This window comes from Acinonyx jubatus, chromosome B2, assembly GCF_027475565.1.
Source record: "Acinonyx jubatus isolate Ajub_Pintada_27869175 chromosome B2, VMU_Ajub_asm_v1.0, whole genome shotgun sequence".
Classification (NCBI taxonomy): domain Eukaryota; kingdom Metazoa; phylum Chordata; class Mammalia; order Carnivora; family Felidae; genus Acinonyx; species Acinonyx jubatus.
In genome coordinates this window covers 136314066-136330940 of record NC_069385.1, presented here as the reverse complement: position 1 = coordinate 136330940, position 16875 = coordinate 136314066, and the positions used below count along the sequence as shown (strand labels likewise).

Genomic DNA, 16875 nt, shown 5'->3' with positions numbered 1-16875 from the left:
TTGATGCCGACCACTTTAATTTTACCTAAATATGATATTAAAGACCAGACTACAAAACATAGCTGGGAAAAACAGGGTTGGTGGAAATTATAACTTCGCTCCAGTTTGGGGGACATACAAGGCTTAATCCTCACACCATGCGTGTCAGGTTCACCCAAGCGCACGTGCACCCGTTTACCAGGATAGCAGGTGAGCGAGACCGTGGAATGTGGACCAGACGAGGAGAACGGAAACCTTAGCTTGTCTGGGTATGTCTTGTAACCTGGCTGAGCCTCCGTTTCCTCTCCTCATTAAACTAGAGATGATAATAGGACCTAAACGATGAACTGGGCCGATATGTGTAAAGGATTTGCAGCAGTGCCTGGCAATTACATAAAAGTGCTGTATATAAGCGTTAGCTACCATTACTGCAGAGACAGAGCCGATGGGTTAAGTGACTTGTTTTCCATTACTTGCATCCTCTGTCTTGTGAGGTGTAAAGATAAAGGAACAACAGAAAAATCAAGTGTAAACCTTCCCAGGTTACAGAGCTGAGTTTCCTGTATGTAATAAATATGGGTTGGTGGGCATCTGCTACGGTGTTTAGGAGAAGGGTATCAGCAGTTTCACACACGGCCTGGGTTTGAATGGCCTGTATGTCCCTGAACCTCTATTTCTGGTCTATATAATGGGATAATTATTAGTACCTAAGCCCTGGTGAGTAATCATGTATTCACGCTAACTATAATTTTTACTGATAGGACTCCTAACTCTTCATTTTTTGATTAGCCATATGCTCTCTCTTTAATGAAAACAGTGGTAAAGTTCTGTAAATTAAGGTAGTTGTCCATCTCCAAATATGGGCTATTTTTATGACAGATCTATCTTTAGGACTCAAACTTCGGTTTCAGAAACAGTTTATTAACAAATGTGCAATAGTAGGATTAGGACATCAGAGTAAGTTTTGGGAAAATGCCTTAAAGTTACAGTACGAAAAATCTCACATATTTAGAGTTTAAGAATGAGCTACAAATACTGAGATTTACAGATTTATTCTCTCTTTTCTCATACATTTATTTTGCACTAGTTTAGCTGAAGTAGAGAATGTAAAGATGAGTAAGAGTAAGTATTTACCATCTCGAAGTTCACAGTGCAGTTGGGAGACAGTCAACGGTTATAGGAGCAGTAGACCACAGGGTTAGCAGGGACCGGTTCAGGTTCACAAGTGGGGGGACCTTCCAGATGTGGAAGGACACCCAGATGGTGTCAGGCATCCTTGCAGTCAGTGTCACTAAGCCTGGGGAATCCGTGCACCTGTCTTGGGTGAGTATAGGAGTATCTTGAAAAAGATCCCATGTGGCTATTGAAGCCCCGGGAAGAGTGGCTGCAGTGAAAGGACGGGAGAATTTTTCATGGATCGGTGATTTACAGTCTTTACAGAGATTACAGTGACGTTTAATGTGACAGGTCACACACTTTTTCAGTCTTTTAATTTAGATTGACAGTTCTTTGAATAAATATGAACTGTGCCTAGCTGGTCTTTTCTTTGATCAAGTAGGCAGTGAAAAGAATTATTACGCTTCCCCTCCCCTTTTTGATACAGGCATTTTCAAACATGTACAAAAACAGAGGGTGATGGACGTCCATATCCCCATCACCCAGCTTCAGCAGTCAGCATATGGGCCTGTCTCGTTCCATCCCTTCCCCATGCCTATTCCCTCCCTCCGTTTTTAAAGGCAAATTCCATGAAATACTTTGTGTTTTGTAAATATTTCAGTGTTAATCTCTGAAAAATGAGATTCTTTTAGTATAACCACAGTGCCATTACTAAACCTAAAATAATGTAATTCCTTCATACTGTGAAGATAGAAAGATATTGTAATGTCAGGTTTCTTAGATTGAGTTAGATGTCAAACCGTATGTTTTATTTCTGTAATGCCTAGTTTACTAACTTCTGTTTTACTAAATGCATGGTTTTGAATGGCTCCTTATTTTCATATTGTACTGGTGGAAAACTTTGCCTTTCCTCCCTTCTAGGTTCTTTGGCTGATCTAATAATTAAATTGACATCAGAGAGATTACAGGAGAAAAATTTAATTTCCTACATACAGGAGCCCCATAAAAATAACGAGACCCAGAGGCCGCCAGGCGGTTGAGGCTCAGGTGCTGTCCTGAGCTGGGGGTGGGGGTGGGGGTAGGGGCCTGGGGCTTCAAAGAGGAGGAGGGATTCACAGGAAGAGAAAAAGCAGATGTTTGATAACCAGATGCAGGTGGCTCTTTCAGACAAAAAAATTACTTCCGGTGATAGCTCTTTGGCTTGGGCAGGTAGGTCCCCTGTGTAAATTCTTTTAGGCATTTAAGGGACAGGTAAAAGTTTTATCCATCCACATGCCAAAGTGGCACATTTTGGGGTGGCGAATTCTGCACCCCTTCCATATTATCCAGTATGCAGTTAGGAGACTGCCTTGGTTCACATTCAGATGTTGTTACTTTGTCAGAAACTTTTACCTTCTTAAAGTGGAAATCTGCAAGTCGTGAGTATTACAGTTGGCTTATTTAAAGCACTGCCCCAAAGAACAAAGTAGTAACTTCAGAAAGTAAAGGGATAGTTGTCCCAGCATGGCCTCCACCAAAACCAGGCAGCCCTGAACCTCGCTAATAGGATTGTTCACCTTTATACCAAGAAGGTCGGGAAGGCCCCCAAATCGGCATGGGGCGTGTGTGCCTGTGTCATCTTCAAGGAGCTCGTGCTGTGAGCCCGAAGCGCTTACGAGGGGGCCCGAGACGAAGAAGACACATCAGCAAGGCCTGTGATGGTTCCGAGTGTGCTAAGCGGCAGGATATCCAGCCTGCTTTCCTTATGGAGCAGGAAATCGCCGTGAAAGCGTCATAGGCACAAGCGGAGAGTCAGAAACCTAAATGTAAAAAAAAAAATGAAGCTGTTCTGAGTAATAAAAAAAAAAAAAAAAAGAAAGTAAAGTGTTTACTCCACAAACAGACCTGGTATGTCTTAGGGGCCTGCAGGAGGAGAAGAGAATTAATTGTTGATGTGCCAGGGAACACCCTGGCCTGGCTCAGGAATCAGAAGGAAGCAGGGCTAAAAATAGGGCATCGTTGGAGTCATTAGTCAGGGTCCTTACACACAAGCTGACAAATCATAGTGCATTTTCGGATTCCTCTTTATCCCCCTTTTGTATCTCTTGGGTATTGAGGTTAGGCTGAGGAGCAGGGCTGTTTCTGCTAGTTTTATACCAGTTTTTCACAAGTAGGCCAGATGTGTTACAGAAAAATTCTAGTAGAATCCCATTTATTGTTTCAGGTTGCTTTAATGTGCTCCGTGAAAACGCAGTGAAACACACATTTGTCCTTGTGTGTGTAACAGGCGGTAACAACATCTCTTTTCACCTTTTATTTTTTTTTTAACGTTTATTTATTTTTGAGACAGAGAGAGACAGAGCATGAATGGGGGAGGGTCAGAGAGAGGGAGACACAGAATCCGAAGCAGGCTCCAGGCTCCGAGCTGTCAGCATAGAGCCCGACGCGGGGCTCATGACCTGAGCCGAACTCGGACGCTTAACTGACTGAGCCACCCAGGCGCCCCTCACCTTAACTTTATAAACCTCTGTTGCCACCAACATGTTGAATTGATTTTGTAACTAATGCATTTTCGTTTATTTTAATTTGTTTCCACTAATGGTAGAATTTTATTCTTTTTTAAAATGTTTTTATTGTTTGTTTTTTGTTTGGTTTTGTTTTTTGAGAGCAAGTGCTCAAGCAGGGAAGGGGCAGAGAGAGAGGGGACAGAGGATCTGAAATGGACTCTGCTGACAGCAGTGAGCCCAACACGGGGCTTGAACTCATGAACTGTGAGATCATGACCTGAACCGAAGTCGGATGCGTAACCGACTGAGCCACCGAGGTGCCCTGATAAAATTTTATTCTTTTAATCACGGCATTACAGTGAGTCTTCCTGTGCGGGTACAGGATGGAGACAAAACAGTTCAATAAGCCAGGCCTCGAAGACTAAGACACACTTAAGATGCTTGCAGGAGGGGAAAAACAGCCTCAAATGTTTACACTTAATTTGTGAAGTTTATACCTAAGTTTGGAGGAAGACTTGGGTGACCACCGTCACGTAATCAGCTCAGAAAGTTTTGCAGCATTATGTTAAATGGGCACTTAGGCAGCATTGTGTGCTACCTCTGAAACTGCCTTTTTCTGGTTAAGTCTGCTTCTGGTCAGGGCACAAAACTGTTTGGCGGGGGGGGGGCTCCTTCTTCATGTCAATAGTATGTGAATGGATTTAAGAGGAAAGGGTATTTTGGTTACTAGTGTATTCTATACATCAAATAAAAACATGAAACAGCCCAAAGAAAGCACCCTGTAGATCCCAGTATACTTTTTTAATCGAAACAGTTTTTGCAGAACAGCGATTTAAAGCCTCGATTGTTCATTAAGTCTTTGTTTGCAAATAGAGTCTGTTTTTGTGGGCGTGTCTCTTGTGGCAGGGTGTGAGTGTTGGGCAGTGCTCTTTACCTTTTTTGGTTCTTCTGTAGCAATTTCAGATTTTTAATTTATTCCAAAAAATTATTGTTAATAAATAAGAAATTCATTTAGTCAATCTCTAGGTCTGAGTAGATCGCAGTGCTAAAACGTGTGGTTTGATGAAACCATGGGAAGAGCACAGATGTGTGGGTTTTTCAGATTTTTAAATTAAGGGTTTAATTATTCAGATTTAAGTTACATATATGTTGGGGCATCTGGGGGGCTCAGTCGGTTAAGCGTCCGGCTCTTGGTTTCAGCTCAGGTCATGATCCCACAGTTATGAGATCAGGCCCACGTCGGGCTCCACACTGGGCATGGAACCTGCTTGGGATTCTCTCTCTCTCTCTCTCTCTCCCCCTCTCTCCACCCCCCTCCCTCCCCCTCTCCCCCTCTCTCCCTCTCTCCTGCTTGCACTCTCTGTCTCAAAAATAAATAAATAAATAAATAAAATAAACTATATATGTGTTGTAAGTGTATTTGATAGAAGATGAAAGCAGGGTCTTTAGAGATTTCTGTGTCTAATTAACTGTTTATTTAAAGCATCAAAGTAAAACCAGACCGCTTGCACACTGGTATCTGTGAAGGTTGCCCAGAGAAAACCTTATGTTTTTAAAAATGAATTTCTGCCCTGATCAGTGTATGTTGATTCAACAAAGATTTATGTCTGTCTTTGTTAAGAATTCAAAGTTGAAAAGATTCTTACCTTCAAGAAGCTGACAATTAAGCAGGAAAAGATAGAAGAAGTGAGGTTAGTTGCGTTAGTAAGAGCATACGCAGGTGTATTTGGAACAGGAGGGAGTCTCCAAGCCACCTTGGGGCTTTTGGGAAAGGAACCTGGAAGACTTTGGGTGAATGGTCATTTTATTTTGTAACCCTTAACAGAACATAATAAGATCCACTTGTTGATTGCCCACTACGTGCCAGGCACTCTGCCAGTTAGTAGGTATACATATTGTTAAAGAACAGAAATTCAGCCGGGGAAGTTTGAAGATCTAGTTCGATTGCCGGGAATTGGGCAGCGTCCCATCTGGCAAGTAGGGGAGGAACTCCCAAGAGTTGTTCAAAATGGAAGGTTTTTACAAGAGAGGGAGAAAGTTACGAACAAAAAAAAAAAGCAAAGGATTGTTCAGTCAAGGTCACTGTCCTTTAGGGGAAAGGGCAGGAGGTCTTGTGCAGATGACCTCATCTTCCTTTGGTGGATGGAGAGGGTCCACGTGACCAATTCCTTCACTGGTGCTGGCCAGAAAATGCCTGAATGACCAGTTAAGGCCACATGTCGGGGGGTAGGGGAGGTTGGGTGTGGAAACTACAATGAGATTGGGCATTAAGCCCCGGTTTGGGAACTCATTTGGGGCCTGTAGTTTTCCTTTTTTTGTTTTTTTGGTTTTTTTTTGTTTTTTTGTTTTTTTAACAAATGGAAGGCAAGAAAATATTTTAAGTAGTGTATGGGAGAGGGTGACATCTTGAACAAATCCCTCTAGTTGGGTATGTGGGAAAAGCACTATTGTTGGTTTCTTGTCAGATGTGTGGAAAACAGACAGGGGACAGGTTAGGTAGAAGCAGACTGGGTAGAAGGTTCAACAGGGAATGGTACCTGGGATGGAGGCAACAGTGGTGCAGAGAGGTAAGAATGGATTAAGGAGTTATTCTGGAAGCACAATAGATAGAGTTGGGAGTGATGAGGTGTTGGGGAGAATGCCGAGCTTTGTCATCTTCACAGAAACGTGGAGACTCACCTGTGTCCGTCAGAACCGGCAACACGTAGGCTGTTGGTGGCCGTGAGAAGCGCGTCTTCATGGAATGAAGGGGACGGAAGCCATATTGTATCTGTATTGTTGTCAGTTCTCACAGCACTTGTAGTATTCTTGTCCCTATTTTACTGAATTTGAGAGATTTTAAGTAACTTTCCAGAATTACCCGGCAAGGAGGTGGTGAGGCAGTGTTTGAACATTGCCTTCTTGACTTGGGGGCCTGTGGTCTCTCTACCGTGTAAGGCCGCCTCTTACACAAGAAGCAGAGTGCTTTCAGAGGACTCTGTACCCCCCTTCTGAGTGCCTGGTGTGCTGGCCACTTGAGGGTAAGTGCTGTAGAAGAGCCACACGTTCACATGAGGTTGTGTTTTTGTATTCTTAACAGCTGTGTTGGGGTGCAGTTTGTATACCATAAAATTTGCCATTTTAAGTGTATAATTCAGTGGTTTTTAGTCAATTTAGTAATCTGTCTCCTTATGGACATTTCATAAAACGGAATGATAACAAGTGTAGCCGTTTGTTATTTCCCTTCTTTGACTTAGCACAGTGTTTTTGAGTTTCATCCTTGTGGTAGCACGTATCAGTACTTGGTTCCTTTTGTTGCCAAATGGTATTCCAATATGTGAATAGAGCACATTTTGCTCATCCGTTTTCCAGTTGAAGGACAGTTGGATCGTTTTCAGTTTGGGCCTATTACTAATAATCGCGCTGTAGACATTCACGCGCAAGTGTTTGTGTGGATACGTGTTTTCATTTCTCTCTGGAGGGATGCGTCCTAGGAGCGGAATTGCTGAATGATGTGATAAGTTTCCATTTCACTTTTTAAAGAAACCGTCGAGTTGTTTTCTATAGTGGCTTTGCCATTTGACATTCCCACCAGCCATGTAGAAGGATTCCAGTTTTTCCTCATTCTTGTCGACGCTTTCTACTGTCAGTCTTTTTTAATACAGCCACTGGAGTGGAAGTGAAGTGGAATCTCGTGTGATTTCGATTGGGACTTCTCCACTGACTAATGATGTTCAGCATCTTTTCCTATATTGATTAGCCATTTGTGTATCTTCTTTGGTTAAATGACCTTTGAGGCATTTGGCCCATTTCTTAATTGGATTGTTTTATTGAGTTGGAATGTTCTTTATATATTTTGGATACATGTTATTTATCGTATATATGGTTTGCTAATACTTTCTTACATTTTTTAGTTTTTCATTTTCTTGTACATTTTGAAACACAAAATTTTTAACTTTGAGGAAGTCCTTTTGAACAAAAAAATTTTTAATGAAATCTGCTTTTGCTACCGTATGCAAGCACTTTTTGCCTCACCCAAGGCCATGAGGCTTTTCTCCTAGAAGTTTCCTATGAGGTTTTGTAATAAGTTTGGTGTTGCTTAATTATGGAGGTCAGAGAATTCTTCTGTGAGGAAATTGTATTTAAACTGAGATCTGAAAGGGTAAGGAAGAGATTCCAACTAGAGGGAACACCATGTGCTCAGCTCAAGGCTGGTGGGATTGTGTCGAGTTTGATGAGGTAGAGGAAGGCCCTTAGAGCTGGGTGGAGTGAGTGCCGGGGCTGTACCTGATGAGACTGGAGAGCCGATAGGATTATGTAGGCCACATGAGGCAGTCCTCCTCTTATGGAAGACTGACTTCCCTTCTTCAGAGCCAAAATAGAACTTGAAGACAGAGTTGGGGATAAAGAGGAACAATAGCTATATTGCTTTGCCAGGCAAGGGAGGCTGCAGCAGGCTATGGCCTTCAAAACCTGCAAGCCCTCCCCGAGGAAGGGGCTGGGGGGGGGGTCAGTTTCTAGGGAGAGATCTAGCCCGTTTGGCCAGGAATCGTGTTCCTGCTACCAGCCTCCTTCGTCACTTCTCTAGGGTGGTACCAGGTTCCTGGAACAAAAGACTAAGAAGAGAGGAGGGAGGTTTGTGGAAGAGAGGAAAAAAGTCACTTTAAAATGGAGCTTTGCCAAAGCATTACTGTAGCCATTTTGATTTGTGTTCAACTTTAGGCTTTAAGCTGTTTCTCTCCCAGGAGCCATTGGGTCAGAGAGGGGGAGACATGATCAGATTTGCTTTGTAGGACAGTCAGTCTGGCTGCCGCGCAGAAATGTATTGGAGGGAGGCCAGTGTTTATTTGGATAGACCAGGTAGGGGGCTGTTGACAGGTTAGTGCGAAATAATGGCAGCTTGGGCCCAGGGGAAATGGGAACCTAGAGAATACCCGGGCATTCGAGAGCCTGCCTGCCTTGAGTTCTGCACGATCTGTCATGCTTCCCAACAGGAAGTTATAATAAGAGGGAGGAAGCCAGCACCTGTGAGTCCCCTCCCTCCCTAGCACACCGCTCTTTTGGGTTGTGCCCGTTGGGTTTTCTTTTTCCAGGAGGAGATAGTCCTGGTAGTCTGCTCCCAATAGTTTCATTTAAACACCTTCACTGCTTTCCGTCTTCCTGAGACTTTGGGAAAGATTGAGGACAAGTTACTTATTCATTCATGCATCTGTTTCATTTAAAAAAAAAAAAAAAAGTACTCACTATATGCTAAACACTCTGCTACACACAGGACAGCAAGTCCCTTTGTTGTGGGAAGGAACATTTTTGGGTAAACATGGCTTGTGATCTGGGGACCTAGTAGCATTGGATTAACTCACCTGTTGGTTAATTCAGGAAGTTATCGGGGAAAATGTATCTGAGTCTGGTAAATAGAAGAGAACAATGAAAGCAACAGAAACTCTGAGCTTGTAATCCACTAATTCAACAAAAGATGATTTGAGGCATTTTCAAGGACTACAGTAGCAAGTTTAAATGCCAAGCTTTTATTTTAGTTTTGAAACACAAAATGTGGAAGAATCTTTCCTGTGGTTTTCCCTGAATGTCCTCTGATTGACTCAGTGAATTAAGAAAGCAAATTACTATTTCTCAAAGGGGTTGCAGTAAATCTAATTCATTCCCTCTTTCAAAATACAACAGAGAGCATTGGGACTTCTAGGCCAAGGGTGAGAAGTGTCTTGCTCAGAAAATGAAAATGTATTATTTTTACTAAGTGCTTTCCATGAAACAAGTACTAGGGAACAGATTTCCCTTTTTGCAAGTTTCTAAATATACAGAAAGAAAGGTTTCTCTTGATTGAAGTTCTAGAGAAAAATAGGTAATGAATTGTTGCTGTGAGGAAAGGAAAATAGACCTGATGTTGAAATCCCTTTGCCAGATCCTTTTACTTCATAATGTCTAAAATGGTAAATGTAGGTAAATTTTGAGTGTCAGGAGATTCTAGTAAATTAGAAAGTATTTCCTCTCTTGCGGCATAACCGTGATCATGTATGGGAAGAAAAATTAGGTTTAGGAAAGGAAGGGGGAGGGGAATGAAAAAGACATAAGAAATTAACTCTCAGGCCTGTGGGCCTTTTTCTGAGGACCCCACATGGGTTTTTATTTTTATTTTTTTATTTTCATTTTTTTCCCACGTGGGTTTTTATAAGTCAATTTAAGAAACAGTAAGGCTGTCTGAGCAAAAAAAAAAAGAGAAAGAGAAAGAAAGTTCACCTGTCGTCAGGAGCATTGTCCTTCAGTGCCTCGTGCGTGAGGAACAGACAGAGTCGCCTGTGTGCAGACAGGGGAAGGTGGCTAAAGGACACTGAAGTCCTGAAACCGGTCACCCCAGATGCTGATCAGATCACTCGTGTGCAGTACTGTGCGCTCTCAGCTCCCCTGAGGCTACAGTGATGCGTGTGTTGTGTCGTCCTCACACGGTATGAAGTGTGTGTTTTTACATACTTTAGACTCTAATCTTGTCTCTCGACCCAGGGCCTCGATTTATATATGAACATATTTGAAGAAGCAGCAGACAGAGAAGGGTGGTGTTCCCGTTGTGTCATGATCTCCTTAGAGTAAACTCAGCTTGTTTTACTAGATTTTTAGACAGACTGTTTCATAAAATGGCAAGAGTTTGGGGGCTTTTTTTGTCTGTGTGTCTTGTTTTCCTCTCCTGCTTATGATTATATACAAAAAGTGATGAAATGGAAATAACTTTGTTTTGGCTTAGACCAAACCTTTGTCTCAAGTGGGTGTTTCCTGAGGGCTGCGCCTCCTTTCTCCTGTCTCGTGACAAGTCTCCAGCCCACTCCTGGCCCAGTCCCTCATGAGTGCCTCGTGAGTCCCTCGGGAGGCCATGCGATAGCCCGCAAACGCACTGATTCTGTGTACTGGATCAGTGGGCAGGCCTTCGTTCTAAGGAATATTGACATTTTCTGGAGAATTTGTGAAAAAGACGTTGTCACATCGCAGTTTGCAAAACACCATGGATTTTAGGATTATCAGCTCAGTTTATGTGGTACTTTCCTTACAACAAAATGATCTCCTTGTGTGTGAACTGTTGTCGTTTTAGTTGAGTACACGTGAGGGAGTTTCCTGTATGGGAATGGATACATTTCCTCCGGGTCAAATGCTCTTCTGAATAAACTCTCAACACGCCTTCTGTCTTTCTGAGTACTTAACGTTGTTGTCAAACCAAAGGAAAGGCTTTAATGCTTCAGTTTGTAAATAGGAATTTTAGGGAGTGATTCAGAGGCTATCTTTAGTTGATCATTTGGAGGCGATTTATTACTTTCCGGAATGCTCTTTTTCATGCTGTATGGGTTTCTCTGCCAACCCTTCCATAGTCCCTGAGCAAATGGCATTTCTGGACTAAAATGAATCTTGTTAAGCTCAGGTGTTTCTCAGTAGGTTACCGCACCGATTATATGGGCCAATTTGATGACACTGTCCGTTGCCAGCCCCCCAAGGCTCACCGTAGCCACTTCCTACTCCCACATTTAGCCTCGAAGGTTCTGCATGTTTGTTCTCAGCCCGTATAACAGCACGCGAGTGTTTCCTGAGCTGCTGTGTGCTGTTTATCTTCTGCATCTTGAACATCTGGCCTGCGGGGACTGCCTCGGGCAGCTTGGTCACCAGGTGCAAGTCAGGCCACCAGGTGCAAGCCCACTACCTAGACCCCATTGTGCGCCCAGCGCCCCCCTGCTCCCAGACACTCGGCATTTGTGACTGTCACCAGTTCATTCATCAGACTTTTGCTCGATACCTTGCAGGCACTACAGCTGCTGAGTTGAATGTGTAATGGAGGAAAACCTTTTTCCTCTACGTCTTCGGTCTAGTGCTTAGGGCCCTGGAAAATAAGTTGACAAACAACAGCTCAACAGGAGAAAAGGCATACCGATTTTATTTGATGTTAATATTTTAATTTTTACATGCGCCCAGCGGTCGTTATAGGAAAGAAGTGAAGGCCCACAGCAGCAGCTAGGCCTGCGGGCTTACACACCATTTTAAGAGAGCAATAAATTGTCAAGAACGAGACGAAGAGGGTGAGTTGGGGCGTCTGGGGGTGGTAAACTACAGGACGGTCCGTAGGTGGGGGAACCCGATGGGAGATGAAGGTGACTTAGCAAGGTTTGCTACGTGCAGACGACATCGGAGCCTTCTCTGATGATGAGTCATCCTGGGGTTTAAGACTCGTCTTCCTCTTCCTGGTGTGGGAGAGGGGAGCGCTTTACAAAGGGAAATCTGCAGCCTGCTTTTAGACAGAAAGGGGTGGGCCAAAGAGCTTGCCCTACACCTGCTGCTTCTCCGTTGCCTTCAGCTCATCTTGATGCCAAAGTGGCATCTTGCAGGGTGGTATATGCTGATCGCCTTTAAAAGGCACAGTGTCTGCCCTCCAGGAATTTAGTATCTGGCCGAGTGACAGAGGGCACGCAAATGGCACAAGACGTGTCCGTTACCTCCGGGAGCCCAGAGGAGAGAGCCTAAAACTTCTCGCGTTTGCCAGAGGGCAGAGGTGTGCTGGGTGCAGGCCTCTGAGCACAGGGCAAGCAGAGTCACCACGTAGGGACGCGAGACGGGAGGGAGCACCGTAGGATGTCGGTCGGAAGGCATTCGTCTCCGGGAAAGCCGTTCCTCAGGGATACTTCCTGAATGGTGCTCGAGTTTCTAAGCTGATCTTCCAAGAGTCTCCATTGCCCATGATGTAGTTGAAGAGCCAGGAGAAAACAGGAAGGCAGAAGGTAAGATCTCCGAGCACATTTGGAATCAGGAGTAGTGCATCCCTGACAATTCCTGCTTGTCTCTTTCACTCTCCAGTTCCTCTTCCTGCGAGGCAGTAGTGCCTTCGCGGCCAGAAGTCCCTACTAAGGTCCCCAGGGCGGCTGCCTCCCCCCCGTCCCTCTCTTCCCTTCTTCAGTCATCCTTCTTTCCGCCCCTGGCTCCCCCTTCTGTACAGCCATTAATCCGAGAGAAGGATGAGGGAGAAGACAAGCATGTGAAAACAAACTCCCATTCCCTTTTGAATGTCAGTCTCCTCAAAGCTCCCAAATACAACATTCCGCTCACTTAGGAGAGGCACGTTCAAACAGAAGTCTCGCGATGGTGAGATCTCAGGAAGCAGCACTAAGGGAAGTGAGCATACGCGGACTGCCCCGCATGCCGACCGGTCCCCTGTCCCCCCACTCCCTGCAGCTTCTTCCTCTGCTTCCGGACTCTTGGATGTGCTTAGGGGCCGTCTCCTGCCATCCCCGCTGACTGCACCACCGGCCTTCCTGGGAAGCACACAGTCCATCTCCCCGTCTTGTTAGCTGGTGGCCATTTATGACACTCCTTTATTCGTAAGTCACTCGCTCAGAAGTTTTCAACAGCTTGCCATTGAAAGCGATAAATCCCCATTTCTAAAATATTTTCTGGAAACAATCACATTTCCAACGGATATGATCAGCTTTCAAGCATTCTGAGGTTTGACTGTTGCTGAACCTTTTAGAAGCAGAATATTTCCAACTTGGGGCTTGAGGACATTTATAACGAGAGGCCCTTGCAATCAGAAGCACATTCAGCTTTGTGTCCTGTGTGATAAATAAATATTTTGTATTGCAGATACAGGCAATATTCTGCTTGCAGTGTGTGTAAATGTTGTGGGAAATACAATTCAGAGTCATTTAAAAAGTGCCACTGAATTCATAGTAGATTTTTGTTGCCATGCTATTTTCTCAGGAACAGCGCAACCACTCTTAAACCTGAAAAGGTTTGCAACCGTTGTTCTAGGTTGCAGTTTTTCGACCATTTAATTTGAAATCAGGAAGTATAAGTACGACATCTATAAAGGTGGTTGTTTCAAATATTACCGAGTGTTCTTCAGCGATATTTAAAAATCTAAAGCGGGTCAGAATGAAGATGGCAGAGCAGGAAGATCTCAGCTCTCCACCTGCCACAGACACATCAAAATAACTACATCTAAAAACAGAATAACTACATATGGACCAACTGTTGCTGGGAATGACCTGAAGATTGGCAGAGCTGATTTTACAGAACTAAGGATATAAAGAAAAAGCCGCATCGAGACAGGAAGGGTGCAGACACGGCTTAGTCGAGACCCACACCTTGAGCCCAGTGACCCACAACAGGAGGGATGTCACGACTGCAGAGGCCCTCCCCGAGGAACAAGGGGTCCAGGCCCCACATCGGGCTTCCTGGGGGGCCTACCCACACAGCCAGGAAGACAAGCCCAGACAACATCTGGCTTTGAAAGCCAGCGGGGCTTAACTCTGGGAGAGACAGAGACTTACAGGAAACTGAGGCTTCATTCCTAAAGGCAGCACGTACAGGCGCCCTCACTCTAAGACCCAGCACAGAGGTGGCATTTTGAAAGTTGCCTGGGTTACGCGTGAAGGGGATTCAATGACTAGTTTTAGGGCATGTGCAGGAGGGGCAGGAATCTTCGGAACTGTCTCCAGGGATGGCAGGTGCCATTTTTTTTTCCCCCACTCCCGTTCTGTATGGCTGGCCAGGTGCTTGTGGGAGCCATTTCTGACCCTCTGCTGCCCTGCCCTGGTGCTCCCCCGTGGACTTGCCCTTCCCAACCTGCCCACCCTGGCTGGGGCCCCTCCCGAGGAGTTGCCTGCCCTGCCACACCCGATAGGTGGCGTCAGCCACCACCAACACCCCTCCCAAGTGGCCCCCCCCCTTCCCCACCACACCCAGCAGGCCGCCCAGTCCAGGACTGGCACCGCCCCAGTCGTCCCCCACCCCACGGGGCAGCCCCACACACCAGAGTGTTTGTAGGAGTTGTAGCCGACCTTGCAGAGAGCTGCACCGAGGGCTGGCTCCACACTCCAGCACACCCAGGCCAGGGGGACAGCACACACACCAGCAAATCTGCACCAGTTGCAGCCCAGCCACCACAGGTGGGCATGTGCAGCCCACACTGGAGCACCCAGGGGTGCAGGTGACTGGGGAAGGTTTGCACTACTGGACTTCACAGGACACCTTCTATATAAAGCCATCCTTCTAGACTGTGAGATGTAACTGATACACCTACTATGTAGAGAGAAGCACAGAGAGGCAGGAGGAAGCCAGAGGAGTATGTTCTAAATGAAGGAACATGACAAAACCTCAGCAAAAGAAGTAAATGAAACATAAACAACCTATCAGGTAAAGAGTTCAAAGTAATGGTCATAAAGAGACTCAAGATCTATTACAATCAAAATGTCAACAGTTAAAAGTGAAGAGAGAATCTTAAAAGCAACAGGAGAGAAACAATTAGTTGTGTACAAGGGACTCCTTGTACACAACTGTACACTCCTTGTACACAGCTGATTTTCAGCAGAAACTTTGCAGGCCTGAAGGGAATGGAACAATGTATTCAAAGCGCTGAAAGAAAAACAAAAAACAAAAAACTTACAACCAAGATACTCTACGTGGCAAGGTTATCACTCAGAATTGAAAGAGAGATAAGGAGTTTACCAGACAAGCAAAACCTGAAGGAGTTCATCACCACTAAATTGGCCTTACAAGAAAATTAAAGGGACTTCTTTATTTAAGTTTTTATTCAAATTCCAGTTAATTAGCATACAGTGTGATATTAGTTCCAGGTGTACAATGTCGTGATTCAACACTTCCATATATCACCCAGTGCTCCAGCCAAAGACATAGAGTGGCTGAGTGGATAAAAACAAAAGACCCATCTATAAATTGTCTACAAGAGACTCGCCTCAGGTGTAGATACATAGAGACTGAAAAAGAAGAGATGGAAAAAGGTATTTCATGCAGATGGAAAAGAAAAGAAAAGCTAGAGTAGCAATACTCATGTCAGACCAAATAGACTTTAAAACAAAGACTATAATGAGACAGAGGAGCATTACATGATGATAGAAGAATAAATCCAACAAGAAGATATACCACTTGTAAATATCTATGCATACAGCATAGGGGCACCTAAATACATAAAGCAAATATTAACATAGTGGGAGAAATTGATAGTAATATAATAATTGTAGGGGATTTTAACACCCTACTTATCAATGGGTATAGAAAACCAATAAGGAAACATTGGCCTTAAGTGATACACTAAACCAGATGAACTTAATAGATTCATAGAGAGCATTTCATCCAAAACCAATAGATTACACATTCTTTTCAAATGTGCATGGAACCTTTTCCAGGATAGACCACATAGGAGGCCACAAAACAAGTATTGGTAAATTTAAGAAAATTGAGATCATATCAGGCATCTTTTCTGACCACAATGGTATGAATCTAGAAATCACTTACAAGAAGAGAACTGGAAAAAACACGAACATGTAGGGGCGCTTGGCTGGCTCAGTTAGTGGAGCATCTGACCCTTGATTTCAGAGTCATAAGTTTGTGCCCCACATTGGATGTAGAGATAACATACATACATACATACACACAAAACCAAAAAACAAACAAAACAAGACCCACAAACATGTAGAGGCTAAACAACATGCTACTAAACAACCCATTGGGTCAACAAGGAGATCAAAGAGGAAATCAAAATCTGTTGAATCCATCAAAGGCAGTTCTAATAGGGCAGTTTATAGTGATAGAGACCTACCTCAGGAAACAAGAAAAATCTCAATCTAACCTTACATCTGAAGGAACTAGAAAAAGAAGATCAAAGCCCAAAGTTAATAGAAGAAAAGGTATAATATCAGAGAAGAAATAAATAGATACCAAAATTAATAATAAAAAAGATCAGTGCAACTAATAGTTGACTCTTTAAAAAGATAAAGTCAACAAACCTTTAGCTAGAAAAAAGAGACCATCTAATACATAAAATCAGAAGTGAAAGAGAAGTTACAATGGATATCACATAAATACAAGAGATTATAAGAGACTACTACAATCAGTTATAAACCAACAGATAATGCAACCAGAAAAAAATAAATTTCTGGAAACTTGCAGTCTTCCAAAACTGAGTCAGGAAGAGATAGAAAATTTGAAGAGATTGGTTACCAGCAATGAAATTGAATCAGTAATCAAAACAATCCCAACAGGGGCGCCTGGGTGGCGCAGTCGGTTAAGCGTCCGACTTCAGCCAGGTCACGATCTCGCGGTCCGTGAGTTCGAGCCCTGCATCAGGCTCTGGGCTGATGGCTCAGAGCCTGGAGCCTGTTTCCGATTCTGTGTCTCCCTCTCTCTCTGCCCCTCCCCCGTTCATGCTCTGTCTCTCTCTGTCCCAAAAATAAATAAACGTTGAAAAAAAAAATTAAAAAAAAACAATCCCAACAAACAAAAGTCCAGGATTAGTTAGCTTCACAGGCAAATTCTA

The 16875-nt window shown here is 43.9% G+C and overlaps 1 protein-coding gene and 1 long non-coding RNA gene across 4 annotated transcripts in view; one reads left to right on the top strand and one right to left on the bottom strand.

Annotated features, from left to right (window-relative positions):
• Nucleotides 1-16875, top strand: part of DTNBP1 (dystrobrevin binding protein 1) — a 131875-nt gene that overhangs the window by 91365 nt on the left and 23635 nt on the right. The window lies entirely within an intron of this gene.
• Nucleotides 886-14242, bottom strand: LOC128315695 (uncharacterized). Its single transcript, XR_008298741.1, has 3 exons — nt 6261-14242; nt 2652-2894; nt 886-1363 (listed from the first exon to the last, which is right to left on the bottom strand). It is a non-coding gene; the product is annotated as an uncharacterized LOC128315695 (long non-coding RNA).